General features: G+C 39.4%; 1 protein-coding gene across 7 annotated transcripts in view; it reads left to right on the plus strand.

Moving 5' to 3' along the window:
* The first annotated feature begins 227 nt into the window (after positions 1 to 227).
* FOXJ2 (forkhead box J2) overlaps positions 228 to 16,675 on the plus strand; it is a 31,188-nt gene continuing 14,740 nt past the window's right edge. For 2 of the 7 annotated variants that reach the window (XM_072345955.1, XM_072346004.1), the window contains exon 1: positions 228 to 1,625. The gene's annotated coding sequence lies outside the window, so the exon portion shown is untranslated. Of the gene's footprint in view, positions 1,626 to 2,590; positions 2,837 to 7,168; positions 7,173 to 16,675 lie in introns of those variants that run through there. The other 5 variants (XM_072345964.1, XM_072345973.1, XM_072345981.1 and 2 more) reach the window with 5 other exon arrangements.

Below are 16,675 nucleotides of genomic sequence, written 5' to 3' on the forward strand. Positions count from 1 at the left end.
CAAAGCAAGGCCCCAGGGTGGAACGGCGATGTTGGAGTAGTTTGGGTTGCCAGCGGGTGCCCCTGTCCTGTGAGCACCCTGGCTTCTCGGGCGAAACTGCACACAGTTCTCCACGGACACCGAGTGTGGGCGCGCTCACAGCGGCCGCTGCAGCCCCATCCCGGCGCCTCCTTAACCCGGGGAGGCGGGGGTGGCAGCGGCTGAGGGGAGCTGAGGGAGGCGGAGCGGAGGCCGGGGAGGAGTCGGGGCCTGCAGTGGAGCCGCAGCCCGGAGCAGCAGCTGCGGGAGCGGTGGGGCCTGGCGAGATTCAGCGCCATTTGGCCGGGGCCCCCCGGAGCCCGGGGAGCCCTTTGGGGACGAAGCTGAGGCGCAGCAGAAGGCGGCGGAAGCAACTGCTCTGTTTCGCGAGCCGCTGTGGCCTCCCGTGGTAGCCGGGCCCGGGCAAGAGGAGCTGGGGCCTGGGGGGAAGCCAGGGACGGCCTCCGGGCAGCCGGGGTGGGGGAACACCCCCGTATTCTGCTGGGGTGGGGGAGAGACTGCCTGCCTGCTCCATCCGTAGCCGGGAGGGAAGCACCTGGTTGGGCAGTGCTGCTCGCAGCCGGAGCACCCGGCGGGCCCTTGTCGAGGGTGGACCTGCCGGCCCCTTCCACGTTAACTAGCTAAGGGGAACCTAGCAGTGGCTCCCAACCCCGCTAGCTAGCTGAGGGTGGGCGCAGGGTACAGCACCAAATCCCGATAGAGAAGCAAATCTGCTCTAACCTCGAAGTGGAAGAGAACCTGCTGGAGATCCTTTGATACCTATGTAAGTGAGAGGGATCCTCATTTCCCCAGTTTCTGAGGTTTGCAAGAATAACCCTGATTGCTTGCTCCCCCTTACTACTTAGCTGCTGGGTGAGGGAATTCTTTCCTCAAGAGAGGAGCCAGCCCTTAACAAGCTCTTCCCTAGACCAGATAGCAAGCAGGGAGCCTTTACAGAAGAATCTTCAAATGCTCAAGGGAGGCAATTTCCAAAATAGAAATAAGCAGGAGCTCCAGATAATTACCAGATAATTTTAATTATTTACATCTGGTCAGTAGACAGCAGAGAAAGTAAAACAAGGGAGAGAAAGCACAACCAGATTTAGATACTCCTCCCTTTTCCACTTGCTGTCTGCGACTGTTTTTACACAGTTTTTGCTGATATTGTCCACGGAACTGACAAGAATTCTTTCTGAGATCTGCCCACCCTTAAGGACAAGGTGTGCCTACAGGAAAAAGAAGAGAGACTTCCAGGTAGGGAGATTATTTAAGATCAATATCCCCAACGTGGCAGTGAGTGAGGAAAAGACAAGGCTTTCTCCCCAGGGAGACAGTAGTTAGCTGCCAAAAGTGAGAGGATCTCCATCCAGGGATAAAAACGGCAGTTTCAGGGGAGTGAAGATCCCAAGCAGATTGTTTTAATACTCAAGATTCTGATTTCGTTCACAATCCCCTTGCTCTCAAAATATTTCTTGAAGAAGCTCTTGGAATAGCTGTCAACAAGACTTTCTGAGGATGGCTCTCAGAGAAGAAGTGTGAAGAGCAGCACCCCCAGAAATCAACAGTGAAGATAATCTGCCTCTCTCCTGAAAAATCTTCCAGACAAAGTGAGTGATTACACTGTATTACCTCCTATTTGTATCTGACCTTCTCTTTTGTGTGTTATCCTTATTTCCATCGTCGCTTTTCTCACTGTATCTGCTTTTATTATTATTATTATTTTTTTTTCATCTCCTTTCTGAACCTCTCTCAAGCCTTTTTGTGTGCGTTTTACTTATTTGGCAATCTTTTACACTACATAGAATTGACCTGATTCTTTCATTGTTTAGTCTTCTTGGATACCTTAACCCTATTCAATTGTAAGAAACCTTTGTCCTCTCCCTTACACCTGTTGCAGTGCTGTATTCATCCTAGGCCTTTAATCATCACCAGCATTAAATTCTGCCATTTAGGCATCTTTGAGAAGGGTAATGTTTTTAAAAAACACAAAACATTCTGTAGACAGGAATGTTGAGTTGTAGTACTAGTGTTCAAGGATGCGCTCATGGGGGTTGGAGCGTCAATTGTCCATTTGTATGTTACAATGTGAATAACTGGGAATGAAGTAATTATGGGCTGCAAACTACTATGCTTGGAAGCTGAACATACAGATCTCAGAGCTAGTACTTTGGGATACTTGTCCTATTGTACCTAGAGACTGCAGGATGAGTTCTGGTATGATTGCCCTTGAGAGTGGGTTCTGTTGGGCTTGGGGCCTAGAAATAATGCAAGTGGAACCTGATCTGAAAGCCAAAACAAGCCATTCTGTAGTCTTCCTGTGTGTTTTATGCTGTGTTTGGGAGCTAGGAATGTGAATGGTAGTGCTGATGTTGTGGTGAGCCAAGCAAGTTGCTTTCTGTAGATGAAACTGTTAATTCCAGTCTCAAATGTGTATTCTGACGCTAAAGTGATTTTTTAATAAAAACAAGTTTAAGAGAGAATTCATCTCAAATGAAACCACAGCAGATTCCTGTGGGAGAAGAATTGAGTCTAAGGGTATCTCACCTGAGATATTTATGTTTGTGTTCTGCAGTGAGGAAATCCAAGATCAAAGGGCACTTGACCAGGACAGGACAGGAACCCTTTCAGAATCTATTTGGGATCACCGTGGTTAACAGGGAGTCCATGAAGAAAGAACTTGGTGTAATTTGTCAGTAAGATCAAACTGAAAATGCCTCCAGGTTCATCCAAAGTGATTCCCAATCTATGCTAAAAATTTTGACAGTTATCATTAGCTTGAGAAGATGCCCCTTTCTGAGGGAAGACTGAATCAAGAAGCGTATGTATGTTTTGTGGATATTGTTAGATGCTCTCCTACCTGTTGTCCTGTAGTTATGCAATCAACCTGTTTTGAGTACAGTGTTATCTAGTGCAAGGAAAGAGATAACTGGGGCATTTTGGCCTTTGTACATTGGGGGGGGGGGGGAGGGGAGTTAACAGACTTTTCATACTCTGGAGGTTAATTTACCTTGCTCTACATTCATCATCACAGTAATGACTTGAAGTTTTTAAGTGCTTTTGGCTCTGATGGGTGCCAGAGCACTTTACAGAATGTATACATGCCAGACTTATGAAAATTTGCTCTTTCAATGATTTTTTTTTTTCTTGTATTAAAAATGCTTTTTTTTCTCTCTTAGTTATGATGTTAAAGATTTTTTTAATTTTCTGTCAGAGCTTTAAGTATTCGTGACAGACATCCATGGTTGAAAGTCATATGCATTAGTATAATTGTTTGCTATTTGTTTATTAATTGCTGACAGAGCATTCAGTGCTGACTCAGATACACAAACTTGAGACAATCTCTGCTCTGAAAAATTCACAGTCTAAAACACAACTGTACTAAAGTCAGGATATACTAATACATTCAAAGAAGGAGATGATTTTTAGAGAGCATAGATTTTGACAGTGTTGGTATATGCATCAGATGTTTATCACTGCCTAAATGTAGCTTTTTCTGAGGTGGAGTACTGCAGCTTTTCTGCATCATTTATTTTTTACAAAAGTATCTAAAAGAAAAATGATTAATATCGTTTATTGAAATGAAAGAGCAAGGTACTGTACGGAAGCATTTGTCTGAAAGTGCTATGTCACTGAGAGTTTACATTAAGAATATTAAATATGAACACATAAATTAGACTTTTAAAGCCAACACTTTGATATATAAGTAATAGATACATAGTCAAATTCTCATGAGTAAGTGCTTCAGCAGAAGCAACGAAGATATCAGTATTTTAGTACGGAGACTCTTAGATGTGTCTATAGATTTGTACGTATAAATTTGATCATTCATATTTCCAAAAGTTGACCTAATAGTAGAAGCAGTATAGTTCTGCCCAGTGTGCACTCTGTATTTGAGAACTGAGTGTATGTCAGGCCCTAAGATAAAAATGAAATAAGAAAGTCTGGAGAGTTGTGGGGAAAGGATTACATTACTGAAGGGTTAGACAGTTGTATTAATATTTAAGTATGTATTCTGTAAGTTCCTTGGATTTTGTCTTGAAAGTGTGTAGGGTCAAATCAGAAGTCAGAGAACTTCAACTAAAACAGAATAAACAATTTAAGGGGTTTTAATAATACTTCCCTATCCAATATAATTTTGACAAATGCAGTACTTTTTTTTTTTTTTTTTCCTTTCCCCCCTCCCCAATAAAAATAGATCTTAATGCTGCTTGTGTCTCTGGAGGAGTTTTTTTCTTAATCTAGAGGTATTGGTATCTTTGCATCCTCCCCTAAATGTCAGCTGACCTTTATGTAGTGGGAAATTCAGTCTGTGTCACAGTTTGGATCTTTGGCCCTTCAAGTGTCAGAAGGGAAATATGATTAATGGCAACTGTGATATAGACAGTTGTCCCTCAAGAGCAAGGCTGAGATGATTATCTCATTTTACACAGTTGTCAGACAGGAATTGCATCTCTGTCATTAGCAACCAAAAGATGAAATGCTTTTGGACTCATTTTTCCATTTGCTTTTCCCAGTCTTGGAACTGTAACTGGTGGTGTTGAGATAGAACTCTGTGTTTTGTAGTACTAAATTTGCAGAAACTGTTGCTGTATGATGCGTCAAAACTGATACTTTAAGAAAGAAATGTTTCTAGCACTTCTGATCTGGAAGACATCTTTGAAAATGAGACTGGTGTCCAGGATAATGGACAGCCTAGTATTGCTACCTATTCTGCTGTTGATATGTCCTGCTTTCTTCTAAAGAATATATGATGAATGTTAAAATCTCCTGTGTACTTCTCTCTCCTTAGTTTTTCATATTACAATGCAGCCTGTGTTACTGAGAGAAGGCAAAGAATGCTGCCATGTGTTTTCACAGTTAACAAATTGGAAAATGTTCAGTTTACGTTTGAAAAGAAACATGGAATATTGAAACATTCTCAGTATTTCCGAAGGCCTTGCAACAGACTTCAGGACCCATTTACCGTGGTGGCCTGTAGTGTTTTACCAATATTTGGGTTGTTTTATCCTTCTGTCTTTGATCTGTCTTGTCCCTTACCCCATCCTAAAATGAACCATAGAGTTAGTATCTCAGAGGTAGAAGGTGTATGGATTCTGCAAGCTGCTGACCACTGCGAACCCTTTCCCAAACCCCACTGCTGGCTTCTTTTCATCATGCCGTAGTCAGATTTTTCTTCACCATTAAGGCCCAGCATGCTTTCAACCTTCCTACTTCTTTAATCTCATTTCCTCCTGCACCCCACTGTTCCTCCCAGTTCTCTCTGTCCTGCTCTTTGCATCTTATTTTCCTCACTGTCCCTTTGTCATTCTGTCCTGTGGTTCCATAAACCAAAAATGCATCTTGTCTCTTTATAAAGCAAGCATTTCTAAGATGCTTTATTGTCAGCAGTTCTTTCTTTACCTATTTTGTAGGCCTTATTTCTACACCTGCATTTTGACCTGTTTGGTTTTAATTAGATAGTATACTTGTGGACACAAAACATTGTGGGTGGTTGGTTGGTTTTTGTTTGTTTCTTTGTCAGCAGTTAAGTCAAGAAGCCTGCTTTTATACAAATATGAAATAAAAGGAATTTTCTTCCTCTGAAGATATGCTGGTCATTCATGCTGGAAAATGACTCTTTGTATTAGACCTGTTCGTTCTCCTGCCTTATCTTCTCCACTTCCTCAAGAATAACTAGGTTTTAGCTGGTTAGAATGGAAAAACCCTTACATTTACAATCTCTGGTTGCTCCCAGCATATCAGGATCTTGGTTTTGAATTGAGGTAGAATAGAAACTGAGTAATGAGGGAGAGATGAGGAGTGAGAGCTTTTATATCTTGAGGAAAAAGTATTTGCTTTTTTTTTTTTTTTTTTAAACATCTCCAATTCAGATTTTTTTATGCTCCTTACTGTGTAAAGGCTGTGGGTGATTATAGTGGAAAGATGTATTAACTGTTTAAAGTTCAAATTTGAACAACTGGGAAAGATTCTGAACTTCTTGTGGTGACAGATGCATGAAGTTTCAGAATTCTGTTTCTTCTCCTAGTAGGAAAAAACAATTTCTCTCTCTATCAGTAACTTGCAGAGAAAATGAACAAAACTTTTAAAAGATTAAATTAATTGCAGAACTACTTATTTTATCTCTACCTGAAAGCAGGCAAGATTTGAATGTGGAGAACTGGTCTGGGAGACCTGCATTCTTTGCATGGTTCTGCTGTTCCTTTGCTGGATGACCTTGGGCTGTGCTCTTCTCCTTGCAGGATTTATTCATATAAGAATTGGGTATTGATCCTTTTTAAGAGTTCCAAAATATTAGAAACACTTCATAAATGTGGGTGTTATTTTCAGTGGTGTTCTTCCTGTTGATTTCCTTAATTACAGTGTGAAATTGAACTCAAAGACTCTGTATGCTGCTTTCCTTGGCAGTAAGAAGCAGTGAAAGTATGATGCTTCAACTCATTTTTGTTTCATGGAAAGACCTAAAACGCCAAAATTAAAAGGTGACAGTTCCTGTACCATGTCTGTAGCCCAGATCTGTTTTTAAAGTTGTGTTTAGTATAGGTATCTTGATTCCCTTTAAGTATCTCCTAAGATCTCTAATTTCCTTTTCTTGGCCAGATCTCAGAGTCTCTATTTCATCTTCATCCTTCTTGGCTTCCCTGCTGTTTTTGACACTTGATCATGCCCAGTCTTGAAATCTTGTCCTCCCTTGACTTTTGTGTTTGTATTTTACTAGTTTCCCTGAACTTTTCTAGTCATTCATTCAGTTATTTCTGCACTAGGCTATTTACCTTATTCCATTTTGTTTACATATGTTAGACATTAAAAACCCAGCTCTGGCATGTTCTCCTTGCTTTTCTTCCTGCCAGTGATATTAAAATATGTATCTCAGTATACCACCTTAATGTTGCCTTTTTTTTTTTTTTTTTTTTTTTTTTTTTTTTTTTTTTTTTGATGAAGCAATATTTGCTGTTAGTTTAAAACTACTGAGGCTGTATGGGAGCTGTTGAAACGCAGCCTGAACCTTTGATTAACCACCTGAGGGAAGCACCAAGTCAGCTGTGGGAGCACAGGTGAAGGCAGGTCAGCTGTGTGACTGGAAGGGGTGGAGCCTGGCTGCACCTCTTCTAGATCCCATTTAAGGGCTGATTGCCACTGGACAAGGATCTCTTTCTGTAGGTTGCTCTTGGTGTTTTCCCTGCAAACCTATATAGGTGACCATTTTCCATTTATTTCTGATTATCCCTTTCCAATGCGATAATCTTTCTAGCTTTATAATCTATGGATATCAATCTGATAATGCCTTTCTGTATATTTGTTGACTGTACAACTATACAGAGGCTAAGATGGAACTCCAGAAATCTCCCTTAAGATTTCCCTTTATTTCTTGCTTTCTTTTTTTGTGAACCTCTATAATTGAACCACAGCTGGGCACATGCTTTCTCTGAGTTACACTCTTCTTGTATAGGATAGGGTCTCATCCTCCAGTTTTATGGCCTTGATCTGCTGCTTCTTTCTTACTCTCACTGGGTAACCCTTTATGCTTTTTCCTTTTTTTTCTTTTTTTTGCTGTCTCAGTTAATTAAACCTGTTCTTGCTGGCCTCTGACAACTGTTACCAGCCTTGAGTCTTGTCAAAAAGACAATTGCTGAAGCAAATTTCTTGGCCTTTTTTCTCAACACATTGCCATCTCTCTTTTCCTCTCTGTTCAGCCCATTGGCAATCACTTACCACATCAGCTTTTTATACCTATTCTAAGGGGCTTTCCAGATATGTTTCTCCTCTGTCAGCTGCAGTCTTTTACTGCATTGTCAGTTTCCTCTCCAGCAATGCAGGCATGATATTGTGCTTTTCCATTTCTTCCATGATCATCCCTTCACATTCTTCCTTAGTTGACTCATACCTTGATACATGCAGGAAAATTGCCAGCCAGTAGAGGTCAGGAATATTGGATACCACTTGTTGACATATTTAAAAATTACTAAAAAGGGTGTAGTGTTGGTAGTTTTGGGGCTATCTCTGGTATGTACCTTCTGGCCAGGTTGTATTTAGCTAATCTACTCTCTATACCAATTGTCTTATACTTTGTGAATTCAGTACACTTTTACTGCTTAGTGGCCATTTCCACAAGTGGAACAGAATGGGTTGTGGTTGTTGTCAGTAACTGTTGCAAAATTAGTATGGAATAGTATGTTTTAAGTTGTTCAGTTTTTTGTGAAAGAGTTCTAACTACTTGCAATCTGACTTGCCTTTTCTGTATGCCTGGCTGCTGGCTGGCATTCATTTAACCCAGGGTGCCCTCTTATGTATAAAGTTTTGAATGTCAGTGTTATTAAGCTGCAGGGTCAACAGTCATCCTTTATTGCTGTCCTTTTTTTTTTCTTTTTTTTTTTTTTTTAATGGGAATATGAATAAAGTTTTCGTTTATAAATGCATGTTGCATTCATCTGAGCTGGGTTTGTGTGGCTGTCTTTGTGATGAGTTGAAGATTTTCTGAGTAGGATATTTTGTATGCTGATCTTTGAATACTATACCTAGTTTCTAAAACAATGTGGCTAACGTATTGTGTACTGAAGGTTTACCGCTGGATGTGATTCTTGTAGGCAGCTAAAACTGAAGTTCTTGCATTCAAACAAGGTGCTACCGTGAGGCTGGGGGAAATACCTTCTCTTAAATACAGTTTATCTACAATTGACTTCTGTTTTTCCAAGGGGACATTTTATTCTAGATACGTGGTTTTAAATCTGAGTTATTCCAGAAACAATAACAAATACCTTCCTCAGTGTAGGGCTGATTGATATCAATATTATTCAATGCCAAATATTTATCTTGCCTACCTAAAATATTGCATAGTGGGCCTGAGGGTGGAGGGATGCTATAGAGATTCTGCTGTGGTGATGTATTTTTTTTATGCTTCAGTGTACGTGGTTTGCTTTTTGCTTCATATCTGTTATTTTGAGGGATGTTATAATGGGACATTGGGCTTAAAATTAGAATAAGACCACTGCAAATGATTTATTACAAATAAAGTAGCTTTCAGCTCAGAAGTATTTTAGGTATACCAGTATTCTTAATATCATTTGCTATTTCTTTTGACAGGCATTGCATATCCCCTACTCTCGCTTGCACAGCAGCATAAATAAGAACTCTTGTCGTAACTTTAAACACATTTTCATACTGAGGTTTCTCTGAATTTCTACTGAATGTTTATATAACAAACAACAAAAATCTTTTTACTAGTTCATCTTAGTGCCCTGGCAGATTTTAACACTAACTATACTTGATTCTAGCCTTACGTGCATGCAAAGACTCTGTCTTTCTTGACATCAGAATGCTTTGAATATTGGCCATAATGCCATCTATCAATAAGCTTAAACATGTAGATTGAGTTTTGTAAACCAGATTTATGCAGAACTAGTACACAGTGCTTTTGGAATTGGATCCTGACGTGCTTCTGGCACGGGGGTCTTGGTGATCCCGCAAATCTTGCTTTCATTCCACCAAGACAACATAAACAGAGCTGTTCACTCACTAAATTCAAAATGCATTACTTATGCACCTTTCATAAAATGAAATGTGCTGTTACGATATTTATGTCGTTAGAATCTGTTATGTAAAGAAACTTGTTTTATTTTTGTTTTCTCCTCCTGGACTTAGCATGAAACTCATTTTGTTGAGATTTGTTTGCTAAAGGAAAACCATATCTGTAAAACAATATGATTATAACAGAACAATTAGTTCAATGATATGTAGTGGGCAATACAGAAACAAAAAGATTTTGTCTCCTTCATCTTAGTGTATTGTTGTATTGTTTAGCAAATTTCCTGCTCAGAATGTCTTTGTTACTGTATTATCTGTGTTCTTTTACATGCATTAAACATTGAAAGCTTTTTGATCTTGCACTCTAAATAGTTATGTATAAGAGCATTGAGTCAGATGACTAAGATTATGATAATTCATATTCATATGAATTGTCATATTCATACATATGAATATGTACATATGAATATATATATATATATGTGAATTCGTATATATGATGTCCTTTTAGGTTGAAGCATTCTTTGGTTGAAGCATTTAAGTATATTTTTTTCCTTTGGTTCATGACCACTGACTGAACTGCGTATGCTGTATTGCCATCTCTCCAATCCATTAATTTATTGGGAATAAATTATTAGTATATTAGTTTAACTCTTCTATTACTGTGTTTGTTAGTTTGTTTGTTTTTTTCCTGCTAGTTGTTCTGCTTCCAGAGAGATGAAATTTTGGTTTCAAGGTATAATGCAACCTCTTTGCCCCGGGGTATGGTTTTCCTCTCTTTATGATACTGCAGACAGAAATGTACTTTCAAACTGCAATATTTCTCTTTTTTGTGTGTGCTGATACAAGCCCTAGTAGTCCTTTCATGTTATGTTTCATTTTATGAACAATAGAAAGTAGCCTTTTTCTTTTTTTCTTTCGTATGGATTTGATTCCAGAAACATAAAAAATTCCTGAAGGCAAATAGTTCAGACTATACAGATAACCAAATCAGCTTTATCTTTTTTATTTTTATTTTTTTTCTCCTCCATGTAAGGGGAAAAAAAATCCCTTAGTGAGGAGACTTAATAAGAAAAGGTGGGATTTTTTAGGTGTTTTGTTCCTGCCTGCTTAATCCATATCTCCTTATTTTTGAGGGGAAGCATGTCTTGAGGTGGCAAATTTTTCTTCATGCAGAAATTTGCAGCATTGATTCTTCTCTCCTTTTTGTATTGGTATTAGAGTACAGGTTTCTTGCATTTGTAATTTGCATGAGTACTTCAAAATTGTCTTTTACTATCAAAGCAGAAGCTGTCTATTTTTCCATGTATTCTTGTGTGTTACCTTCTTAATTTCTGAGGCAGTTTACTTTAATGGACATCCTGCTTGCTATTCTGCTTCAGAAAAGTACTCAGCTGCTTCTTTTTTGTCTGTTTATTTGTTCAGTACACCAGAAGCTAGTTTTCTCTCTGGCTATACCAGATGGATATTGTCCTTTAGATCACTGGATCTGTGCTTTAGACACCTAAATACAAGTGACCTTATTTTTACAGGTGTTCTGCAGCAATATGTCTCACTACTTAGTAGTCTGTTCTGCGTATCTTCCTTCTCAAAGTTTATTTATGTTCATAAATTGGAGTCTCCTTTGAATGTTTTGACAGTAGAGTTTCATTGGGTTAGAATAGCAGGAGGAAGAAAAAGCAACAAGGAAAATTATAGGGAAATAAATTTACAAGTCTAGTATAGAACATGAATGTTTTGTAGGTTGTATACAATGTAGTTGCACTTGTTTTACTTTCCTACTTCAGTTGTGATTGATTCTGAATGGAGAGTCTTAGAGAATATTTTTTGTTGAAAGTGTTTATGGACTGCATTCAGTATGAGCCTTAGAGTGCTGTTCCTTTAGATCTTTGCAGTTCTGATACGTAAGTAATAGTGTTACTGGGTAAGAGCTGGCTGTTGAAGCATTCACAAAACAGCAAGGAAGACAAAGTGCAGATTTTCTCAGTCAGCAGCAGGGTTAGTATGATGTGATAGACCAAAACGTGGCTTACATTCTCAGTGTGAGGTTTAATTTACTACTAGCAAATATTCAAAATAAGGCAGTAGCTTTACTGAAAAGCTGTAGTGAAGTATTATTGATCTAAAGGGAATTAGTAGTTACTAATAGGTAGTCAGTGCTAGGATTTTCTTTAATATACTTCCATTATAAATCAGGCAGATTCTTGTGTATTTAACTATAGGTTTGAATTGGTACTTGGGTGGCATGTTTGCATCTCCAATCTGTCTTAAATTCGGGCTGTACTGGAATTAGTACTTGAGAAATGAAGACTCTAGTCAATTTCCAGCTGTTGATGGTGGTTACAACTGCCAACCTTATTGAAGGTTATTAAAATCAGCCAATGCATAAACAAATAGTATTTACTTCTGTACGTGTAAAATGGGAGATTATAAATTTTGGTCTTTAACTTCCTTTTAACTTACTTGAAGTGAATTCTGGCTTGCTAATTGGGTAGGTTTATTTGTTTAAATACTCTGGGTTCCAGTTCAGTGTGTTTGTTGTTAATCATAAGCTTTTTGTTTGTTTGTTTTCCTTTACCATCATTAAAAAAACAAAACAAAAGCAAACAAAAAAAACAACTTTGTAAGAAGAACTGATAGACAATAAACTGAGAATTTGGTAGAATCATCAGCTGTAGTTTGGCTGTGACATTGTTTATATTGATCCATTAAGTAGAGTCTAGCTGGTATACTGCCTGATTAGGTGAATGAGATATGTAGCAAACATTACACTAAGTGTTACTGTGATAGTAAGTATTCTTTTAAATAACTGTGTGGCATATTAAGCCAAATTATTTTTGTAATGATTATGTTCTGCAATTGCCCTCCATGGAGGTTTGGCTGCATATTACGTGTCCGGTACTGTAAGGACACAGATTCATAAATCCAGTAACACAATCAAGTTTAAACTTGGAAAAACAGTCTTACCCTACTTTGAAATTGTTCATGGATTGCTGTTGAGTCTGTCTTTGCTTTCTGTTCTGAATTACTGTCTAGCACAGGCATGTCTAGTCTGTGGCCCATGGGTAGCGTACAGGCTGGCACAGCTTGCAGTGCCACCTGCCTGGTGCCACCATGGTTGCTGCTCTGTCCTGCTGAGTGGCTCTGTTCACTCCTGGGCATGCATCTATTGTTCAGCAACAACCAATCTGTTAGCATGCTGTTGATGCTGTCTGAGCTGAAACCAGGGTACCAAGAGGGCATAGTACGGTGCCAACTCAAGTTATGGCTAGTAATTTTCTGCATTTTGGTACACTGACTAAACACAGTCCCGTGAAAAGAGAAAAATGTGCAGCCATGCTTTCAGTTTTGATATAGGAATTTGAAAATAGGTTTCAAGATTTTCAAAATAATCGTCAATTTTTTTTTTATTTTATTTTTTTTTAATATTTGCAACTCTATTTTCATTCAACATAAATACACTTTTCAAATGGAATGTATGGAGTTGCCATCAGATATTCAACTTGGAAATCTGATTGTGTCTTTTTACCAGAATTTTATAAGAGAAAAATATTCTTTGATTCTCAGTCATTCTTCATTCATGTCATCGTTTTTGGCAGTACGTGCATTTTTGAGCAACTGTTGTCAAGGATGAAGCACGAGAAAAGTAAAATTTGATGGAAAAAAATCTCTAATGAGCACCTTGAGAACTCGCAAAAGGGTTGCAACCACTGCCATTAAATGGGGCTGATGATTTAGTTTCACAAAGATAAGGTCAAATATCCCACTAGTTTTGATTTTGTTGCTCTCTCTTTTTTTTTTTTTTTTAACCATTTTAATAAAAAATATTAAACATTAAAATATTTTGTTGCTTATATAAATGATAACTATATTATATATTTTGGAATAGTTCTCATAAAATATATGATAAAAGTAGTGCCTCCTTTTTTTTTGTTATGTTGGCCCGTGATGTCAGAGGAACTTCTAAATTATTATTTAAGCTTTGAGGATTTTGTTTTCTTGTCAAATTGTTTTATAAACCAGGGAATGAAAAAAATTGTATTTTTAGTGTGGATGGAATCGGACCCAGTTTTAACCTGATTGTCTCCTTGAAAAAGGTATTCTACACTAATACAGAAATGCTTATATATGTGACAGTTAACATGTTGCCTATCAACCTTAAGTTTTAACGCATATCCAATCATTCAAACTGTTCTGTTGTCTTAGCCTGGGTAAATCTGAGGCTCTGTGGAAACTACATTGTTTCATTTTGTTTCTTAAAATTCTGTTGTTTTAAATTGGTATTTCAGTTTGTTGTAGACGTTTACAACTTCATCTTTTTAATATCTGTGCTTGCCTTAAAAACAAATGTTGGGGAGGTTGACTGATGAACTTGTTCTAACAAAACACATAAATAGTAAAATAGCTTCAACTGATGTTTCATAATTGTTTAATATGCATGTGATGATTTGTTCTGTGATTCCCATGTAGAAATTTAAATTTATGAGGCATGCTTAAAAAATCTAGCATTCAGCTGACTTTATTTTTGTTTTCTCCAAAGTTCATCAGAATAAAACTTCTTGGTGAAGACTGTACAAGTAAAATTACTATGGGAGTTTAACCGTGTTTCAGTTAGATTTATAAATCAGAGATCTTTTTCCATGCCCCCAGAACCTGTATAAAAATATGTTTTGCTTTACCCGTATATAATTTGAGAAGGAATAATTACACTGCTTTTATTTATTTATTAATGTTTGAGAGTGGCACTTTCTGGTTGAGGTGATTTTTATTCAGGAGAGGTTCAGATTGGATATTGGTTTCTCACCAAGAGGGGGTAGTCAGACATCGGAGCAGGCTCCCTGGCAAAGTGATCACAGCATTGAGTCTGCCAGAGTTCAAACATTTTAACATAGAATCGCAGAATGTCTTGTTTTGGAAGTGACCTGAAAGACCACCCAATTTCACTCCTGGCTCTCCACTGCCACAGTCAGGATTGTCACCCACTGGATCAGGCTATCCAGGGCTCCATCCAGCCTGGCCTTGAATGTGTCTAGGAACAGGAGTATCTGCAGTTTGTCTGAGCAGTCTGTTTCAGAGCCTTACCACCCTCTGAGTAAATACTTTTTTCCTAACATCTAACCTACAGAGGGATCTAGACAGGCTGGAGAGCTGGGCTGAAGCCAATGGGATGAGGTTCAACAAGACCAAATGCCGAGTCCTGCACTTCGGCCACAACAACCCCAGGCAGCGCTATAGGCTTGGGACGGAGTGGCTGGAGGACTGTGTGGAGGAAATGGACCTGGGGGTACTGATTGATGCACGGCTGAACATGAGCCAACAGTGTGCTCGGGTGGCCAAGAAGGCCAACGGCATCCTGGCTTGTATCAAGAATGGTGGTGGTGAGCAGGACTAAGGAAGTCATCCTGCCCCTGTACTCAGCATTGGTGAGGCCTCACCTCGAGTACTGTGTCCAGTTTTGGGCACCTCAGCACAAGAAGGACATGGAGGTACTGGAGCAGGTCCAGAGAAGGGCAACGAGGCTCGTTAAGGGCTTGGAGAATCAGCCCTACGAGGAGAGGCTAAGGAAGCTGGGGCTGTTTAGTCTGGGGAAAAGGAGGCTGAGGGGAGACCTTATTGCGCTCTTCCAGTTCCTGAAAGGTTCTTACAGCGAGAGTGGGGCAGGTCTCTTCTCACTAGTGACAAGTGACAGGACGAGGGGAAATGGCCTTAAGTTGTGCCAGGGCAAGTTCAGGTTGGATATTAGGAAGAACTTCTTTACAGAAAGGGTGGTTAGGTACTGGAATAGGCTCCCCAGGGAGGTGGTTGAATCGCCATCCCTGGATGTGTTTAAGAGCTGTTTGGATGTGGTACTCAGGGATATGATTTAGAGGTTTTTATTTTAGAGATGGGGTACTGGTTAGGCTGCAGTTGGACTTGATGATCTTCAAGGTCTTTTCCAACCTGGGTAATTCTATGATTCTGTGATATAGCACTCTGATCTCTATTGCCCTCTTCTAGATCTCCTTCACACCTTCCCATCCTTCTTGTGCTGATGACCCTGGTCTTCAAGAGGACAGAATAGAGGGAAACAGTCTCCCTTGCCCTGCTGGCCGCCCTACTTTTGGTGCAACCCAGGGTAGATACAGTTGGCCTTCCAAGCTGCAAGCGCGTGTTATTGTATTGCATTGAGCTTTTTGCCCACCAGGACTCTCAAGTCCTTTTCCATTGGGCTGCTTTGAGTTCTCCAGGTCTGTGTACGTATTTGTGATTGTCGTGACACAAGTGCAATACCTTGAATTTAGCCTTGGTGAGCCTCATTTGTTTCTCATATGCTTACTTTTCAAGCCTGATCAGGTCCTTTTGAATAGTAACCTTTCCTTTTATTGGATCAACTGTACCACCACTGTCTAAGTGATTGATAAAGATGTTGAAGAGCACTGATCCTGAGACTTAGTTGTGGGGGACACCACTTGTGAGCAGCTTCCATAAATCACTCTGTCTGTGACATTCCAACCAGTTCTTTATCCACTTACTAGTCCGGACTTCAAATACATATCTCTTGAAATTGGAGATAAGGATATGGTATGGGACCATGTCAGAGGTCTTGCACATGTACTGGTAGACAACATGAGTTGCCCTTCTGTTCTGCACTGATGCTGTCACTCCGCCATAGAAAGCCTCTAGATTGATCAGACTCGATCTACCTTTCGTGAAGCTGTGCTGTCCATCTTGGATCATCTTTCATCTCACATGTGCCCATTAGATCTGCTCTGTGATCTTCCCAGGCACGTAACAGAAATCCTTTTGCAGCCCTGATTTTCTCGTTACGTATGGAGTTAGTAGTCATTGCTATTGACTGTCGTACTGTGGCAGTTGAGTATACAGATAGGTTAGTAGCAGTTGGGTTTTTCCTTCCTTCACAGAGAGAAATTTTTTTCCCACCTGTTACAGATACTGTAATTCTGCAATTTAAATTTTCAGTCTCTGCTTGCATTGGAGTGTGAATTATAACATTAACTCTGCAGTTAGGGTTTGTTTTCTGAGCCCAGTGCATTGGTACAGCTGCTTTTTTGGTGGCTGAGGGATGGATTCTGTTGACATCGTGTGACAGTTTTTGATCTGTAAAAAGTGTGATGAGCAAGCGTGTGCATGAAAATGA

This window comes from Excalfactoria chinensis, chromosome 1 (assembly GCF_039878825.1).
Source record: "Excalfactoria chinensis isolate bCotChi1 chromosome 1, bCotChi1.hap2, whole genome shotgun sequence".
Classification (NCBI taxonomy): domain Eukaryota; kingdom Metazoa; phylum Chordata; class Aves; order Galliformes; family Phasianidae; genus Excalfactoria; species Excalfactoria chinensis.